At 37.7% G+C, this 15868-nt stretch overlaps 1 non-coding gene across 1 annotated transcript; it reads right to left on the bottom strand.

Annotated features, from left to right (window-relative positions):
- Positions 1-821: 821 nt before the first annotated feature.
- On the bottom strand, positions 822-928 carry LOC141675528 (small nucleolar RNA R71). Its single transcript, XR_012556176.1, has one exon. It is a non-coding gene; the product is annotated as a small nucleolar RNA R71 (small nucleolar RNA).
- Positions 929-15868: the final 14940 nt, after the last annotated feature.

Raw genomic sequence — 15868 nt, forward strand, 5'->3', positions numbered from 1 at the left:
GTGTCTTAACATTGAGAAGTAATCATACGTTGGTGTGTGAGTTTAATTAAACGATAATTAGTCTGAGTCTCTGTGGGAATGAACTAGAAAGTATTTTATATTACTTGCGAACGCATATACTTGCGTGTATTTTAGCGCGTGTTTTCGCCCTAACAAGTTTTTGGCGCCGCTGCCGGGGACTCGGCGTATTTGTTTAGTTTATGTACTTACCATCATTGGTCATTAGGACTCAGTGATTAGGACGTAGTTGTTACTTATTGTTTCTGGTTGTGTTTCAGGTACTTTAGCGAGCGTTTATGGAAACTCGTTCTCGTACTCGCAAGAGGACTTTAGATACAGCTGAGGAGACAGACGAAGTTCTTGATATTCCGGAGAAGATAGATTTTGAAGATTCGGATTCAGGAACTGAGCAGAAAGAACCAGTAATCATGGGTGATCGTATTGTTTTGGCTGATCCAGCTCTTATGGACTTTTCTCGGCCTAATATTGATGACATTCAGTCAAGCATTCTTCATCCGGCTATTCAAGCTAACACCTTTGAAATCAAGCCGGGCACTATTCAGATGGTGCAGAATTCTGTTTCTTTTGGAGGAGCTGCGACTGAAGACCCCAACATGCACATAAGAAATTTTGTCGAGATCTGCAGCACTTTCAAGTATAATGGCGTGACTGATGAGGCTATCAAGATGAGGCTTTTCCCATTCTCACTGAGGGACAAAGCTAAGGACTAGTTACATTCTGAACCAGCTGGGTCCATCTTTACTTGGCAAGATCTTGCGCAAAAGTTTCTGGTGAAGTTTTATCCAATGGCAAAGACTGCTGCTATGAGGAGTGCTCTTACTCAGTTTGCGCAGCAACCTACAGAATCTATGTGCGAAGCTTGGGAACGCTACAAGGAAATGTTGAGAAAGTGTCCACATCATGGAATGCCCGATTGGATGGTGATCACTGGTTTCTATAATGGTTTGGGGGCCCAATCTCGGCCCATGCTCGATGCAGCAGCTGGAGGCGCCTTATGGACCAAAAGCTATACTGAAGCTTATAATCTTATCGAGACTATGGCTGCAAATGAGCATCAAAACCCAACTCAGAGGATGATGCCTTGGAAGGTAGCAGGTATTCTGGAAGTCGATGCAACCATCGCTATTGCAGCGCAGCTCCAGGCGCTGTCGATGAAGGTTGATTCTCTAGCTACATATGGAGTTAATCAAATAGCTATGGTTTGTGAGCTTTGTGCAGGTTCTCATGCTACGGATCAGTGTTCTCTTGTCAACGAATCTGTTCAGTATGTGAATAATTATCAGCGACAACAGCAGCCTGTGCCAGCTACTTATCATCCTAACAATAGAAATCATCCAAATTTCAGCTGGGGTAATAATCAGAATGCTATTCAGCCACCATATCAGCAAGGTGTGAGTAAACAGTTTAATCCATCTGGATTCCAACAACCACAACAGTATGCTCAAAGGCAATCATATTCTCAACAGGGAAGTGCAGCTGCCCTACTAGTGCTGATTTTGATGAACTTAAGCTGTTATGCAAGAGTCAGGCGGTTGCTATCAAGACCTTTGAAAATCAAATCGGTCAAATAGCCAATGCAGTGCTAAATCGTCAACCTGGCACACTTCCCAGCGACACGGAAGTACCAGGAAGAAAGGAAGCTAAAGAGCAAGTCAAGGCTATTACCTTAAGGTCTGGGAAAGTTGCTGATGCTGAAAAGGAAAAAGAAGGAGAAGCTAAAGTTAGAGATGAAGAAGCTAAGCAAAAGGAGAAAGCGGTGGAACCAAGGAAGACTACTGTTGAACACACTCTGCCTCAGGGTAATACAGGGGAGAAACAGTTTTATCTTCCACCACATTTCCCTAAGAGATTGCAGCAACAAAAGCTGGATAAACAGTTCGGTAAGTTTCTGGAGGTGTTCAGGAAACTTCACATCAATATTCCTTTCGCTGAGGCTCTGGAGCAAATGCCTAGTTATGCGAAGTTTATGAAGAGTATTCTTTCAAGGAAGGTGAAATTGGATGACCTTGAGACCGTTGCTCTAACGGAAGAATGCAGCGCTGTTCTGCAGCAAAAGTTACCTCCAAAGCTTAAAGATCCAGGTAGCTTCACCATTCCTTGCACCATTGGCAAGTTGACTTTTGACAAGTGCCTTTGTGATTTGGGAGCAAGCATCAATCTGATGCCATTTTCGATCTTTAAAAAGTTGGATTTGCCTGATCCAAAACCCACCTACATGTCTCTACAATTGGCTGATCGTTCTATTACTTACCCAAGGGGCATAGTGGAGGATGTGCTAGTCAAGGTGGATAAGCTCTTCTTTCCTGCAGATTTTGTTATTCTGGATTTTGAGGAAGATAAGAAGATTCCCATAATCTTGGGAAGACCTTTCTTGGCTACTGGCCGTACCTTGATAGATGTGCATAAAGGTGAACTTACTATGCGGGTACAAGATCAGGATGTGACCTTCAACGTGTTCAAGGCAATGAAATTCTCTACAGAAGATGAAGAGTGCTTAAAAGTGGATGTGATTGATTCTGCGGTTACTTTAGAACTCGATCGCATACTAATGTCTGATGCATTGGAAAAGGCCTTAGTGGGGGATTTTGACAGTGATGATGAAGATGGCAATGAGCAATTACAATATCTGAATACTTCTCCCTGGAAGTGAAAGCTGGACATGTCATTTGAATCTCTTGGTACTTCTGACCTCAAGAATGCTGAAGGAAAGCTCAAACCATCAATAGAGAAAGCACCTACCTTGGAGCTCAAGCCATTACCTGAATACTTGAGGTATGCTTTTTAGGTGATGCATCTACTTTACCTGTTATTATTGCATCTGAACTTTCAGGTACTGAGGAAGACAAGCTCTTAAGGATTTTGAGAGAATTCAAATCAGCTATTGGATGGACCATAGCAGACATCAAGGGGATCAGCCCTTCATATTGTATGCATAAAATTCTGCTAGAGGAAGGTAGTAAGCCGACTGTTGAGCAGCAACGCAGACTTAATCCTATCATGAAGGAAGTGGTGAAGAAAGAAATTTTGAAATGGCTAGATGCGGGCATCATTTATCCTATTTCTGACAGTTCTTGGGTGAGCCCCGTACAATGTGTGCCTAAGAAAGGAGGTATTACTGTGGTAGCAAATGAGAAGAATGAGCTCATCCCCACTCGAACAGTAACAAGATGGAGAGTATGCATGGATTATCAAAAGTTGAACAAAGCCATGAGGAAGAATCACTTCCCTCTTCCATTCATTAATCAGATGCTTGACAGGTTGGCTGGTCATGAGTATTATTTTCTTCTAGATGGCTATTCAGGGTATAATCAGATTTGTATTGCACCAGAGGATCAGGAAAAGACTACCTTCACTTGTCCATTTGGCACGTTTGCTTTTTGCAGAGTTTTTTTTGGGTTATGTGGCGCCCCGACCACTTTTCAGAGATGTATGATGGCTATATTCTCTGACATGATTGGAAATAATGTCGAGGTGTTCATGAACGACTTCTCCGTCTTTGGACATTTGTATGATGAATGTTTGAATAATCTTCGGGCCATACTCAAAAGGTGCGTGGAAACTAATTTGGTGCTTAATTGGGAGAAATGTCATTTTATGGTGCATGAAGGCATTATTCTTGGGCATAAGGTCTCTAGCAAGGGTCTGGAGGTGGACAAGGCCAAGGTGGGAGTCATTGAAAATCTTCCACCACCTATTTCTGTGAAAGGAATCCATAGTTTTCTTGGTCATGCGGGTTTTTATCTGCGGTTCATCAAGGACTTTTCGAAGATATCTAAGCCGTTGTGCAATTTGCTTGAGAAAGACGTGCCTTTCAAATTTGATGATGAATGTTTGGCGGCATTCGAGACTCTCAAGAAGAGTTTGATCACTGCACCAATTATTACAGCACCAGATTGGACATAGCCGTTTGAGATGATGTGTGATGTGAGTGATTATGCGGTAGGTGCAGTTCTGGGGCAGCGCAAGAATATTCTCTTTCATATGGTCTACTATGCGAGTAAGACCTTAAATGGGGCCCAAATGAACTACACCACTACGGAGAAGGAGCTCTTGGCTATAGTCTTTGGTTTTGAGAAATTTCGATCTTATCTGCTTGGGACTAAAGTGACAGTATTCACTGATCATGCGGCCATTCGCTATTTGGTTTCCAAGAAGGATTCGAAGCCGAGACTCATTCGTTGGGTGCTCTTACTTCAGGAATTTGAGTTAGAGATCAAGGATCGAAAAGGTACTGAGAATCAAGTAGCTGACCATCTCTCTAGGTTGGAGAATCCCGAGTCTACTTCACAAGATAAGACATTGATCAATGAATCTTTTCCGGATGAGCAGTTGTTCGCAGTTCAGGAGGAAGAGCCATGGTTTGCAGATATTGTAAACTATCTTGTCAGTAATATAATGCCTCCTAATTTAACCTCAGCTCAAAAGAAGAAGTTTCTGCATGAGGTGAAGTGGTATATGTGGGATGAACCATATTTGTTTCGACAGGGAGCTGACCAGATCATCAGGAGATGTATCCCATTCTGTGAGACGGAGGGGATATTACGAGACTGCCACTCCACAGTTTATGGTGGACACTATGGTGGTGAGAAGACGACAGCTCGTATTCTACAAGCAGGTTTTTTCTGGCCTACTTTGTTTAAGGATGCTCATCAGTTTGTTTTAAGGTGTGATCATTGCCAAAGAGTGGGAAATTTGACGAGAAAGGATGAGATGTCGTTAAATATGATGCTTGAAGTCGAGGTCTTTGATGTTTGGGGAATCGATTTCATGGGGCCTTTTGTCTCGTCCTGCAATAATCAGTACATCTTGCTGGCAGTCGATTATGTCTTAAAATGGGTAGAAGTCAAAGCTCTACCGACAAATGATGCAAAGGGAGTGCTGAATTTTCTTCATAAGCAGATTTTCACAAGGTTTGGAACACCTCGGGTAATCATAAGTGATGAAGGGTCGCATTTCTGCAACCGTAAGTTCACTTCTATGATGCAGCGTTATAATGTGAATCATCGAGTTACTACTGCCTATCATCCGCAAACAAATGGTCAAGCGGAAGTATCTAACAGAGAGATCAAGCGCATTCTAGAGAAGGTTATTTGTCCGTCAAGGAAGGATTGGTCTTTAAAGCTCGATGAAGCTGTTTGGGCTTACAGAATAGCATACAAAACTCCACTTGGTATGTCCCCGTTTCAGTTGGTGTACGGTAAGGGATGTCATTTACCTGCGGAGCTTGAGCATAAGGCCTACTGGGCGTTGAAAAAATTGAACTTGGATTTAGATGCAGCTGGTAAGAAGAGAATGCTTCAGCTTAATGAACTTGATAAATTCCGACTTCAAGCGTACGAGAATAACAAAATGTACAAGGAAAAGGTGAAGAGGTGGCACGATAGGAAGCTACATCCTAAGTTATTCGTGCCGGGGCAACAAGTTCTCTTATTCAACTCTCGTCTCCGACTTTTTCCTGGGAAGTTGAAATCAAGGTGGTCTGGACCTTTTATTGTCAAAACTGTGTTTCCACATGGAGCGGTGGAAATTTTTGAGAATGATCCGGATCAAGCATTCAAGGTTAATGGTCAGCGTTTGAAGCACTACTATGGGGACATGGCAAACCGAAAAGTGGTTACTGCCATTTTATTGACTACTTGAGAAAGGTACGTAACGTCAAACTAATGACGAAAAAGAAGCGCTGCGTGGGAGGCAACCCGTGATTTGTTGTTACAGGAACCCTTAGAAGTTAATGTGCCCGTTTGGGAAATCTGAAAATAAGTAACTTACGACATAAAATGAATAAGTGAATTATAAGTGATAAGTAAAAAATTACTTATAAGTTAAATAAGTGTTTGGATAATTTTACTTATAAGTCAAAATAAAAAAAATTCTTAAATGAGCTAAAATAAATAATTATTAAATATAATTATCTAAATTCTTGAATTTTAAGTTAGATTAACATTTAAAATATATATTTTAAAACTGAAGTTAACAAATCAGCCAAAAATCAAAATAAGTTGAGAAAAAGTACGTCGTTACTAACATTCAACTTATCAGCTTATAAGTTGTAAATTCAACTTATAAGTTGGGTCGACAAACACTCGTCGATAAGCTGTTACGGGCTTATAAGCCATAAGTGACTTATAAGTGCGCTGCCAAACAGGCCAATAACCTATCCAAAAACATAAAAAAAATCAGAAAGTTGAGCGCCCGCTCAGCTTTGCTGAGCGACCGCTCAGGGGTCAACTGCCAGAATTTTTTTTAAGTTCAGAAAAAAAACCAAAAATATCAGAAATTTAAAAAAACCAAACACAACCCATAAACCCACGACTTCTTTTCCTAATACCCCATGATTTCATCCCTCAACCCCACTCTTTATCTAATTTTAACCTAACCCATACACCTATCCTACACATCCCCCACAAACTTTTTACACTCAAACTCTCTCCCAAACACAAAAACTCAGTTCTTAAACACTTTTATTCAAGATTCAATGGCACCCAAGAGAGCACGAACTATTGATAGCAGCAGCACAGTCCCTATTGCTGATTCATCGAGGGGTACTGCTGCAAGGCCTCGGTTGAATGACAGAGCTGCGGAGGAGGAGTACACTAGGCTTTTGGGGAAGCCGATTCTGAAGGAAAGAGGGTTTTTACCATCGGGGAGGGATGGTGAGTTGCTACCTATGATTGCAGAGAAGGGGTGGATAGCTTTTTGTGAGTCGCCCGAAGCAATGCCGATTAGCGTGGTTCGCGAGTTCTATGCGAACGCGAAGGCCGAGAAGAATGGGTTTTCTGTGGTCCGAGGGCTGACGGTTGATTATCACCCAGCGGCGATTCGCCGTGTGATTGGGCAGCGAGAGAGGAAGCCCGATGAGGAGAACTGAAATGAGAAGACTGCTGAGGATTTCGACTTGGATTTGATTTGTGCTACTCTCTGTAGGCCGGGCACAGTTTGGACCTTCAAGACCGACACTAATGAGTATCGTCACTTCCCGGCGATCGCTATGAACATGTATGCCCGTGCATGGAATGCGTTTATTTATGCTAATATTTTGCCTTCTTTGCATGCACACGAGGTCACAGTTGAGAGAACACAATTGTTGTGGGGGATTCTTAATGAGGAGTACTATGTGGACCTTGGTGAGTTTATCTACCAAGAAATTCTGAAGTTTTTGAGGGGAGCTAAGCACATGAACATCCCTTATGTATCCACAGTCACGAAGCTTTGCCTAGCAGTGGGAGTGAACTGGCCGGCTCATGAGCAGTTGCAGTTGCCGGTCGCTCCGATTAATTCTGGGACTTTGAATGGGATGCAGGAGTGGACCGGTGGTGAGCCCGAGGAGCATGGGATGAGTTATCGTCTTCCAGGAGGGCATCCAGCACGAGGTGCTACTATGGCTAGGCCTAGGCGTGATGAGGCTGGTTCTTCAAGAGCTCAGGAGGGTGCTGGGATGGCTGATGCCCAGTATAGGAGGCTTTCACGGCGGATGGATGCCATGTACGAGACACAGAGCAGGTTTGCTCAGGAGCTCACCCTTGCATTAGGGACTGCTTTTCGGGGCCTTGGAGCTGATATCCAGTGGCCAATTTTTGGTGAGGACTCTGCATACCGCTGCCTGATACTCCACCCACTGAGGGTGCTAATGATGATGACTCCGAGTAGGTATACCCTGTGTTCCTTTCTACTACCTTCACTGGGGACAGTGAAGATTTTAAGTTTGGGGGTGGTAGTTAAGGAATATTTTGTGTGTGTCATATAACTGCATATTCATGTTAGTTAGTTCATATAGTTGCATAATTTTTGTCATATAGTTTTTTTTATATATAGCTTTATTTGTTTGTCATATCATATTAGCTCATGCATATACCATGATCCCTTTTGCGATGATTTATCGACTGATGTGTGATATTGATGCAAGTGTAGTGATAGCATTAAAGTGATATTGAGTCGTGTAGGTTGATATGTATGCTAGAAGCACTTGTATTTTCACTAAGTCTTAGAGAATGCTTAAGGGTTAGATTGTTGTTATGATCTGATTGTTTTCGAGGTTAATCTATTTATTATGCTTAGAATTTGATAATAGGTTCTTAATGGTAAAGGCATGAAAAAGAAAAAAAAATGGAGTAAAAATGGAATTTGTTGCTAGTTGTGGCTAGGCGTCAAATGGCTAGTAGCCGGCTCGCATGTTATGCGAGTAGTCTAGGTTTGAGCAAGATGGAGCGAAACGCACTTGCTCAGAAATTTTGAAAAAAAAAAGAAAAAAAAAGAGAAAAAAATTTGTTGTGTTTATGCATAATTGATCACGAGTGGGCTCTTTGGTATTCGAGTTATTAAGTTCTTAGGGGACTTTGTGCCTAGTGACCTGAGGCTTTTAGAGTCTGGGATCCGCTAACCTAACGTTCGCTACATGGATACCATTGTATAAGTCTTTTGTGGACCTCACTCATTGCACGGTCAAATAAGCATTATTGTCGTGAATAAAAAGCATGATTCCGTAATAAGCTCCAGAATTCTTGTAGTGTCATATGTCACTTTGTGCCTAGAATTTTTATTCTTTGTATAATCATGTGATTGCCTTGATGATAGTTGAGTCATAATATGGTCTAGTTCCGAAGCATATCTGTTAAACATCTGTACCCACCACGTTTCAGGCTGTATGTTCGTTTGCATGAGTTTATTGATCTTTAGTCGCCTAACTGCATTTGTTGAGATGTTGCAATTTGGTTGGTTTGTTCATAGTAAGGGGGATCCCTGCATTTCATATAGATTGCATTCATGCATGTTTTTATTTGTCTTTGAATCTGTGACGCTTGAGGACAAGCATCGATTTATTTTTGGGGGTGTGATAAGTGGCATTTTATACCACTTAGAACATCTTAAAATGGCTTAAATTGGTGCCTTGAAATCAAGTATTTTGTGTATTTGATGCGTTTTTCTAGTGTTTATGCATTTCAGGGTATTAGTTGCATTTCGGAGGAGTACTCATCAAAAATAAGCCTTGGCATGTGTTCACCATTGCGAGAGGAAAGAAAGGGGCAGATTACGGCGAAGAAACGGAGCAAACTCAGGATTTTTCCAGTAGGGTCGCGCAGGGTCGGGGAAAAAGATAAATTATTTTAGGACTTCTACTTCTGTTTGGCTTCCACTTCTATATAATCTGAGTTTTATGGGACTATTATATAAGTAGATTTAGAGACGTTTTCAGGAAGTTGGATCGTGGTATTAAGCAAGGAGCGAAGGAGATAAGGAAGAAGACCGTTTTAGCACACAACAACGAAGAGGAAGCATATTTTCTTGTGATTCTTATTTCGTTGTAACGTTGGATGCTAGTTTTCTTACTTTGAACTTAATTACTCTTGTGACATACTCTGATTTAATATAATTAGTTTAGTTATTACTTTCTTGTGTGTGTTTATAATGATTTCATATGAACCCATGATGACGATAAGTGCTATTATGGGCTAATCGTGATCATGGGGTCGTAACGGATTTACTATGGAAATCTTTAGTTAATTGTTTAATACTTTAGTGTGTGATGATTGTATGATATCTAGTATTGGTTCTGCGTATTCGTCTTATGTGCGTCGCGAACATATAAGATAGGGTGTTAATCTCTTGTGAAACGACGGTGGATCTTGAGATTTAGAACTTGCCATGCTAGCATAGGTTCATGTATGATGTGCATGATTAGTGGGTAACTCTAACAGTTTTATTCGCCCTGTGTAATCAAAAGGAATAACTTGTGCTTAATTCGTTGTGTTGTCAATTTCTGTAGACATATAGGAACTCAACATAATTGATGCCTATTCAACTTCTATCTTAATTGTAGATGCTTGGTAGAATGGTATGAGTACAATGAAAGTTGGCTTTTATCAGTTTCGTGTTATTCGATTAATATCATCACTGTCACATGCTAAAGGTAATAACAATAACTATTGAAGGAAGTAGTAATGAAGTTATGATATCATGAGTGTTTTAATATTGTTAATTGAAGTGTTATCTAAGTGATAAACTAAGTAATTAATTGTAGTTAATATTTAGTCAACAATTCTAAGTGTTAGTGTCTTAACATTGAGAAGTAATCATACGTTGGTTTGTGAGTTTAATTAAACAATAATTAGTCTGAGTCTCTGTGGGAACGAACTAGAAAGTATTCTATATTACTTGCGAACGCGTATACTTGTGTGTATTTTAGCGCGTGTTTTCGCCCTAACAGTGTACCCTTTTATTTTGCAAGTAATATTTGATAAGAGGCTATCGATTGTTCCGATGCCAAGACCGCACGATTCAGACTTATAATTGTCTTTCTCGTCCCAAATTTGAAAACTCTTTATTTCAAAATCGTCATCCGGGTAGCCACAAATTTCTTCAGTGGTTACGATGTTGAGATTTTTTTCAAACAAACTGAGATATGCTTAGTTGTATATATTCTCATGAATGACTAGTTAATGTACTAACTAGTCGAAATTTTAATTAATACGATAAAAGTCTAGCTAATCGTTCTAGCTAGTTGCTATGTGCCAAACCAATTAAGCTGACCATTTTCTTAGTCGGTTTATAATATTGCTTGATATGGACTAGTTATTATTTTTCTAAGATCCACTTCCAATCAATTTTTTTTTACAGAGTGCATTATATATGCAACAATTTAATTATTGATGAAATTTTCAAAGATTGATTTAATTGAGACCTAACTAGGTCGCCCACTCAAACGAGAATTCATATTCAATTTTATAAAATATTTTGTTCATGAAATATTTTATTCTTTCGTTTATATAACGAATATCCAATAAAAATCATAAAGTGATTGAAGAACAATATACTTCCTTATTTATTAATCATTGGATAAAATTTCTTCTTTCAAAATAGCACCTCTTTGAGACCTCAATGGTTAACCATTGGTTGAGGATGTTATTCGATATTTCTTTCATTATTCGAGAAGAAAAGTATTCTTTCAATGGGAAAATCTTACAAGTATCATTCGTATGATGTTATTATTCAGCAATCATTGCTTTCAATGGATATTTTCCATAATATCACAATATAGAATTCTAAGGACATGGAAGGATAATCCTTGTTATATTCTTCCTTCCTAGTTATAAATCTTCTGAGTATTGCGACTCTTTTATTCAGAGCTCATTATTTGTTCAAATGTTAGATTTTGAAATCTTGTTAAGATTGTCTAAATTTCATCGATATCGTGAAAATCATTTTTCCAAGGCTAATTGCCTTCCCAACAAAGAAGAGGTATAGTTGAGAACCGAGTGTTGTAATATGAGACTGAAAGCTCAGTGCTATGATGGTGCAATCGGAGCATCGTGATGAGTAAGTTATTTTAAAAAGGGAATACCATGTTTAGTTATTATTATAAGTATCATTAATATGGTTATAGAAGAACGAAAACAGGGATACAACGTGATTAGTGAAGTACACTTCTATGAAACATTATCGGGATATGTGCTAATAAATTCGGGGAAGACCAAGCATGTATGAATTTGAGGAATAAGATTTTCAAAAAGTGAAGGTAAGGTTAGTAACAATCCCATGCTAGAATTACTCAACGATAAAAATAGGATGTTGCGTGAAGTCTATGAAAGAGATATGTCCTAAGTCCAATCATGTATGAGGATATAAAAATAACTTTTATGTAATTTGTTTTGATTTCATTGATATTAATAAAAGACTTGTTTTGTTTATATTGCGGGCTCTATCTATTTAAATGTTTAAATAAGATATACCACAGTTTAAAGTGAAGCTTTTTATGGATTGTGATGAGATCATAAAAATGAGACCTAAAAGATGATAACTCTAAACTTAAATAGTTCTTGGTCATAGGATTACTAACTGGTAATTAATAAACCGCAAAGATCGGTACATACTATGCTTGCTTCATTATGAAGGATGTCTGTTCTCATAGACATTTATGTGGTGACACTATAGCTAGTATGTAGGTGCTTATTATAGAATAAGTTCACTGAACATGACTCACACAGTTGAACAACTGATGGAGTTCACTCACGTGTCAGCAGTTGTTCATATAGTGATAGTTGTACAAGTATCCTTAGACTTGAGGTCATCATAGTCATCTTGTGTACACTGAACTATGCTTTGGTTTAGTTCTTAGTCTCAAGGGACAATTATAAGGGCTTACTGGGTATAGGAATTTGTACACGAAGATAGTGTATGATCAATAAATGATCTACCCCTTCCAGTGAAGGAAGAGAATGTTCAATGCTGATCCACTTATGCTAGTTCAGGAATCTTTGGCCATAGTGAATAAAATTAGAAAGGAGTTTCTAATTTACATTAAATAGAACTAAGCATAGTGAATGGGAAAGCAAGTGATTAAATAAGATAGGCTTGACACAAGTTCCATGCCTTGTATTTAATCGTGACATTGCAGGGTAGAAGGAATTGATTGTACGGTAACTACTCACTAAATAGGTTCTTGGTATTCTAAGCAGTGAATTCGTATTATCCGGATAGTCGCGATATGCTGAGAAGTATCCCTCACGATGTAGAATAAATATGATTAATTAATTAATCATATTTAATGAATTAGATAATTTATATAAATAATGATAAAATAGTTTTATTATTATTTATTTCTACTACCGGCTTGATATTGAACCTACAGGGTCACACCATAAAAGAGAATGATTTAATGGTGGAGAAATTAATTAATAATGGCTGATAATTATTTATTTATGAAATAAATATTTAATTGGCAAATTTAATAATTGATTAAATGATATTTAATTGATTATAAATTAATTAAGAAAAGGTTCTTAATATTATTAATTAAGAATTTAATTTTTGGAAATTAAATCAAGAGAGAGAATTATTTCTAAAGTGTTTAGAAAAAGGATTAATAACTAAAAGGTGTTTTAATTATTAATGAGAATAATAAAGGGTTAATAATAATAATATTTTATGGGAAAATTTTCAGCTGAAAATTTTGCCTATAAATATACTATTATAGACCCTATTTTTACCTCAACCAAAAAGATTTACAAAACCCTAATTCTCTCCATCTCCTCCTCCTTCATTACATCGTTTTCTTGGTGGATAGTGGTGGAGTGCTTCACACTTGAGGAGCAGCTGCTAGGGATTTCCGTTCATCATTCTTGGATCGCTATTAAAGACCTCCATCTTTACATTAACGTAAAGCTTCTTAAGGTAAACATATTGAACTACGAATTAAATATTATTTTTCGCATGGATCCTGCGGAGGGTTTCGTTTTTTTTAAGATTTAAGTTTACGTTTTCGCTGCGTTTATGTGCTAAAAACCCTTCAATGGCATCAGAGCTACTTGCGAAAAGTTTTTAATTCTTTTATGTGTTTAACTGTTTTCGATATACGAGCATGTACGTGATTCGCCATGATTTGATGTTGATATAATATGCTTATATATGTATGGTTTTGAATATATGATATTCATGTGAGTTGTATAATTATAAGATGATTATGTAATCTGTATATATACTGATATATACATGATTTATGTTTGTTCTAATTATATGAATCATATTAGATACGGATTCTGAATTGGCTGCTGTAGATTTGCTGAAATCTGGGTCTGGTGTTCGATTTACGCAAACGAATACCCTATTCCATAGGTAAACGAGCGTCTGAACAAAACTGATAGCTATAGCTATCAACGACTCGTCTGTAAGGCGTTTGACATCGTTTACTGCCCGTAAACAGTGATTCTTGTTTTTCTGATTTGATTCTGATTTTTCTGATTTTTGTCATATTTTCTTTTTATGATTAGATCATGGATAATATGATATGTTAAGATCAGATTATGTGTTTTAACATGCTTTTATGTGTTGTATGAGCATGGTGAATGGTTATGGCCTTTCGACCTTAGTGTAATGGTTTTGGTTTTTGTTTTAAATATGACCTGCATGTCGTCAATCTTTGTAATCATAAATCTCGAATGTAACTCGAGTTATTCTTGTAAGTTCATTAGATTAGTTTTACTTTCAATCATGTAATGTAATTGAAGACTCAAGAAGGCTATCCAATGGAGGTGATACAAAGAAGAAGACGAGGCATAGAAGAAGTCTAAACAAAGAAGAAGGCTTATATAATAAGTAGTTGTATTTATGTCCATCACCATATTAGATTGACCTTGATTTTTATCATGAGCTTGATAAAGATCACATAGGATGAGGCCATAACCAAACACATTTACTTTATTGCACTTTACATTTACTTGTTTATTTAATTTTATATATGAGATATATGCCTATGTTTACCATGCGATGATAGAGTTAGGTGAACTTAAATCAATATAAGGCGTGCTCTAGAAAATCTAGAATAGGAATTGTTTCTTGCCTTAACAATAAATATTATGAATACGATAATGAGATTCTTGTGTTTATGAAACACGTAATTGAATATGAATTTTCAATATTGAGAGAAAGGATGATTCTGTCAACAACAGATTTCTATCTATAAGAAAGGGTTATTAAGTGACGCCTTTTGACAATGCTCCACCCGATCTGGGAATCATCTAATTATCGATTATTGATTTGAAATATTTAATTTAAAAGGAAGAATCTTTTTATAATATGATTATGATTATAATGTAATATAATCCCTCTAAAATTAAATAATATCAAGTAGTAATTAGCCAGTGACACAACGGGCTTGTGTCGGTCATAGCCTTCCAACATGGTAGAAAGTGGTTCTTATTTTTAAATTATTGTCGTTTCGTGCTACAGCCGAGGGCTTTGATTTTGAAATAAGAAATACTTGTCTATTACATAAAGATGTGTACATTGAATTAGAATCTAAAGGTCGGTACGTGCTACAGCCGTGGGCCGTTGGAGACTGATTCAATTGTACGAAATGTTGGGTTAGACTTGACTTAGAATATTGAGTTTGTCGTGCCACAGCCGTGACTCAATTATTCAAGAGGCTAAACTTATATTAGGGAATAACATAAGATGTAATTGACAAGAGTTGTCTGCCTATTGAACATCACATGACGTTTCGTGCCACAGCCAAGGTTGTGTGATGGAATGTAGGATCCTTATTCCCACTAGCATTATGAATGCTTAATTTTCACTTAGGGGGTTGAAAAAATTAGATAAACTAGTGGGAGACACTTATGAATAAAGACCCGATTCATATAGTGTTTTGAAATGAAATTGAATATTTGCTAAGTGTTGTTATGTGTTTATCATTTACAGATTTACTATATTCGTCATGTCTTCTGCACTATCACTCCGGAGCATACTACATCCTCACAAGTTGACTGGTCCTAATTTAGCTGTTTGTTTTCACTGTAACAAGTTGGGGCACTGGAAGAGAAACTGCAAGGTTTACCTTGCAGAATTGAAGAAGAAGAAGGGTAGTAAGACTACCGCTTCTGATTCAGGCATGTTCATGATCGAAGTTAATATGTCACTAGGTCAAATTTCTACTTGGGTAGTAGATACCTCATGTGGTTCTCATATTTGCAATTCGTTGCAAGGACTAAAGGGAAGTAGGACTCTTGAAAAAGATGAGGTGATTCTACGTATGGGCAATGGAGCAAGGGTTGCGGCCATATCTGTAGGATCATTTAGTTTACATATGCCTACGGGCAAGACTATTATTCTGAATAATTGTTATTGCGTTCCCTCTATTGTGAGGAATATTGTTTCTATCCCTATGTTGGATTTGGATGGTTTTTCATTTATTATTAAGAATAATGAATGTTCTATCCTTAGAGATAATGTTCTTTTTGGACATGGCATTTTAAATAATGGTTTGTATGTATGTGACGTAGAGCATGATTTACTTTAGATTGAAAAATTTAATAAAAGAAAATAAGATGATGAAAATCAGACCTATTTATGGCACTGT

The sequence above is a fragment of the Apium graveolens genome, chromosome 7 (genome assembly GCF_009905375.1).
Source record: "Apium graveolens cultivar Ventura chromosome 7, ASM990537v1, whole genome shotgun sequence".
Taxonomy (NCBI): Eukaryota; Viridiplantae; Streptophyta; class Magnoliopsida; order Apiales; family Apiaceae; genus Apium; species Apium graveolens.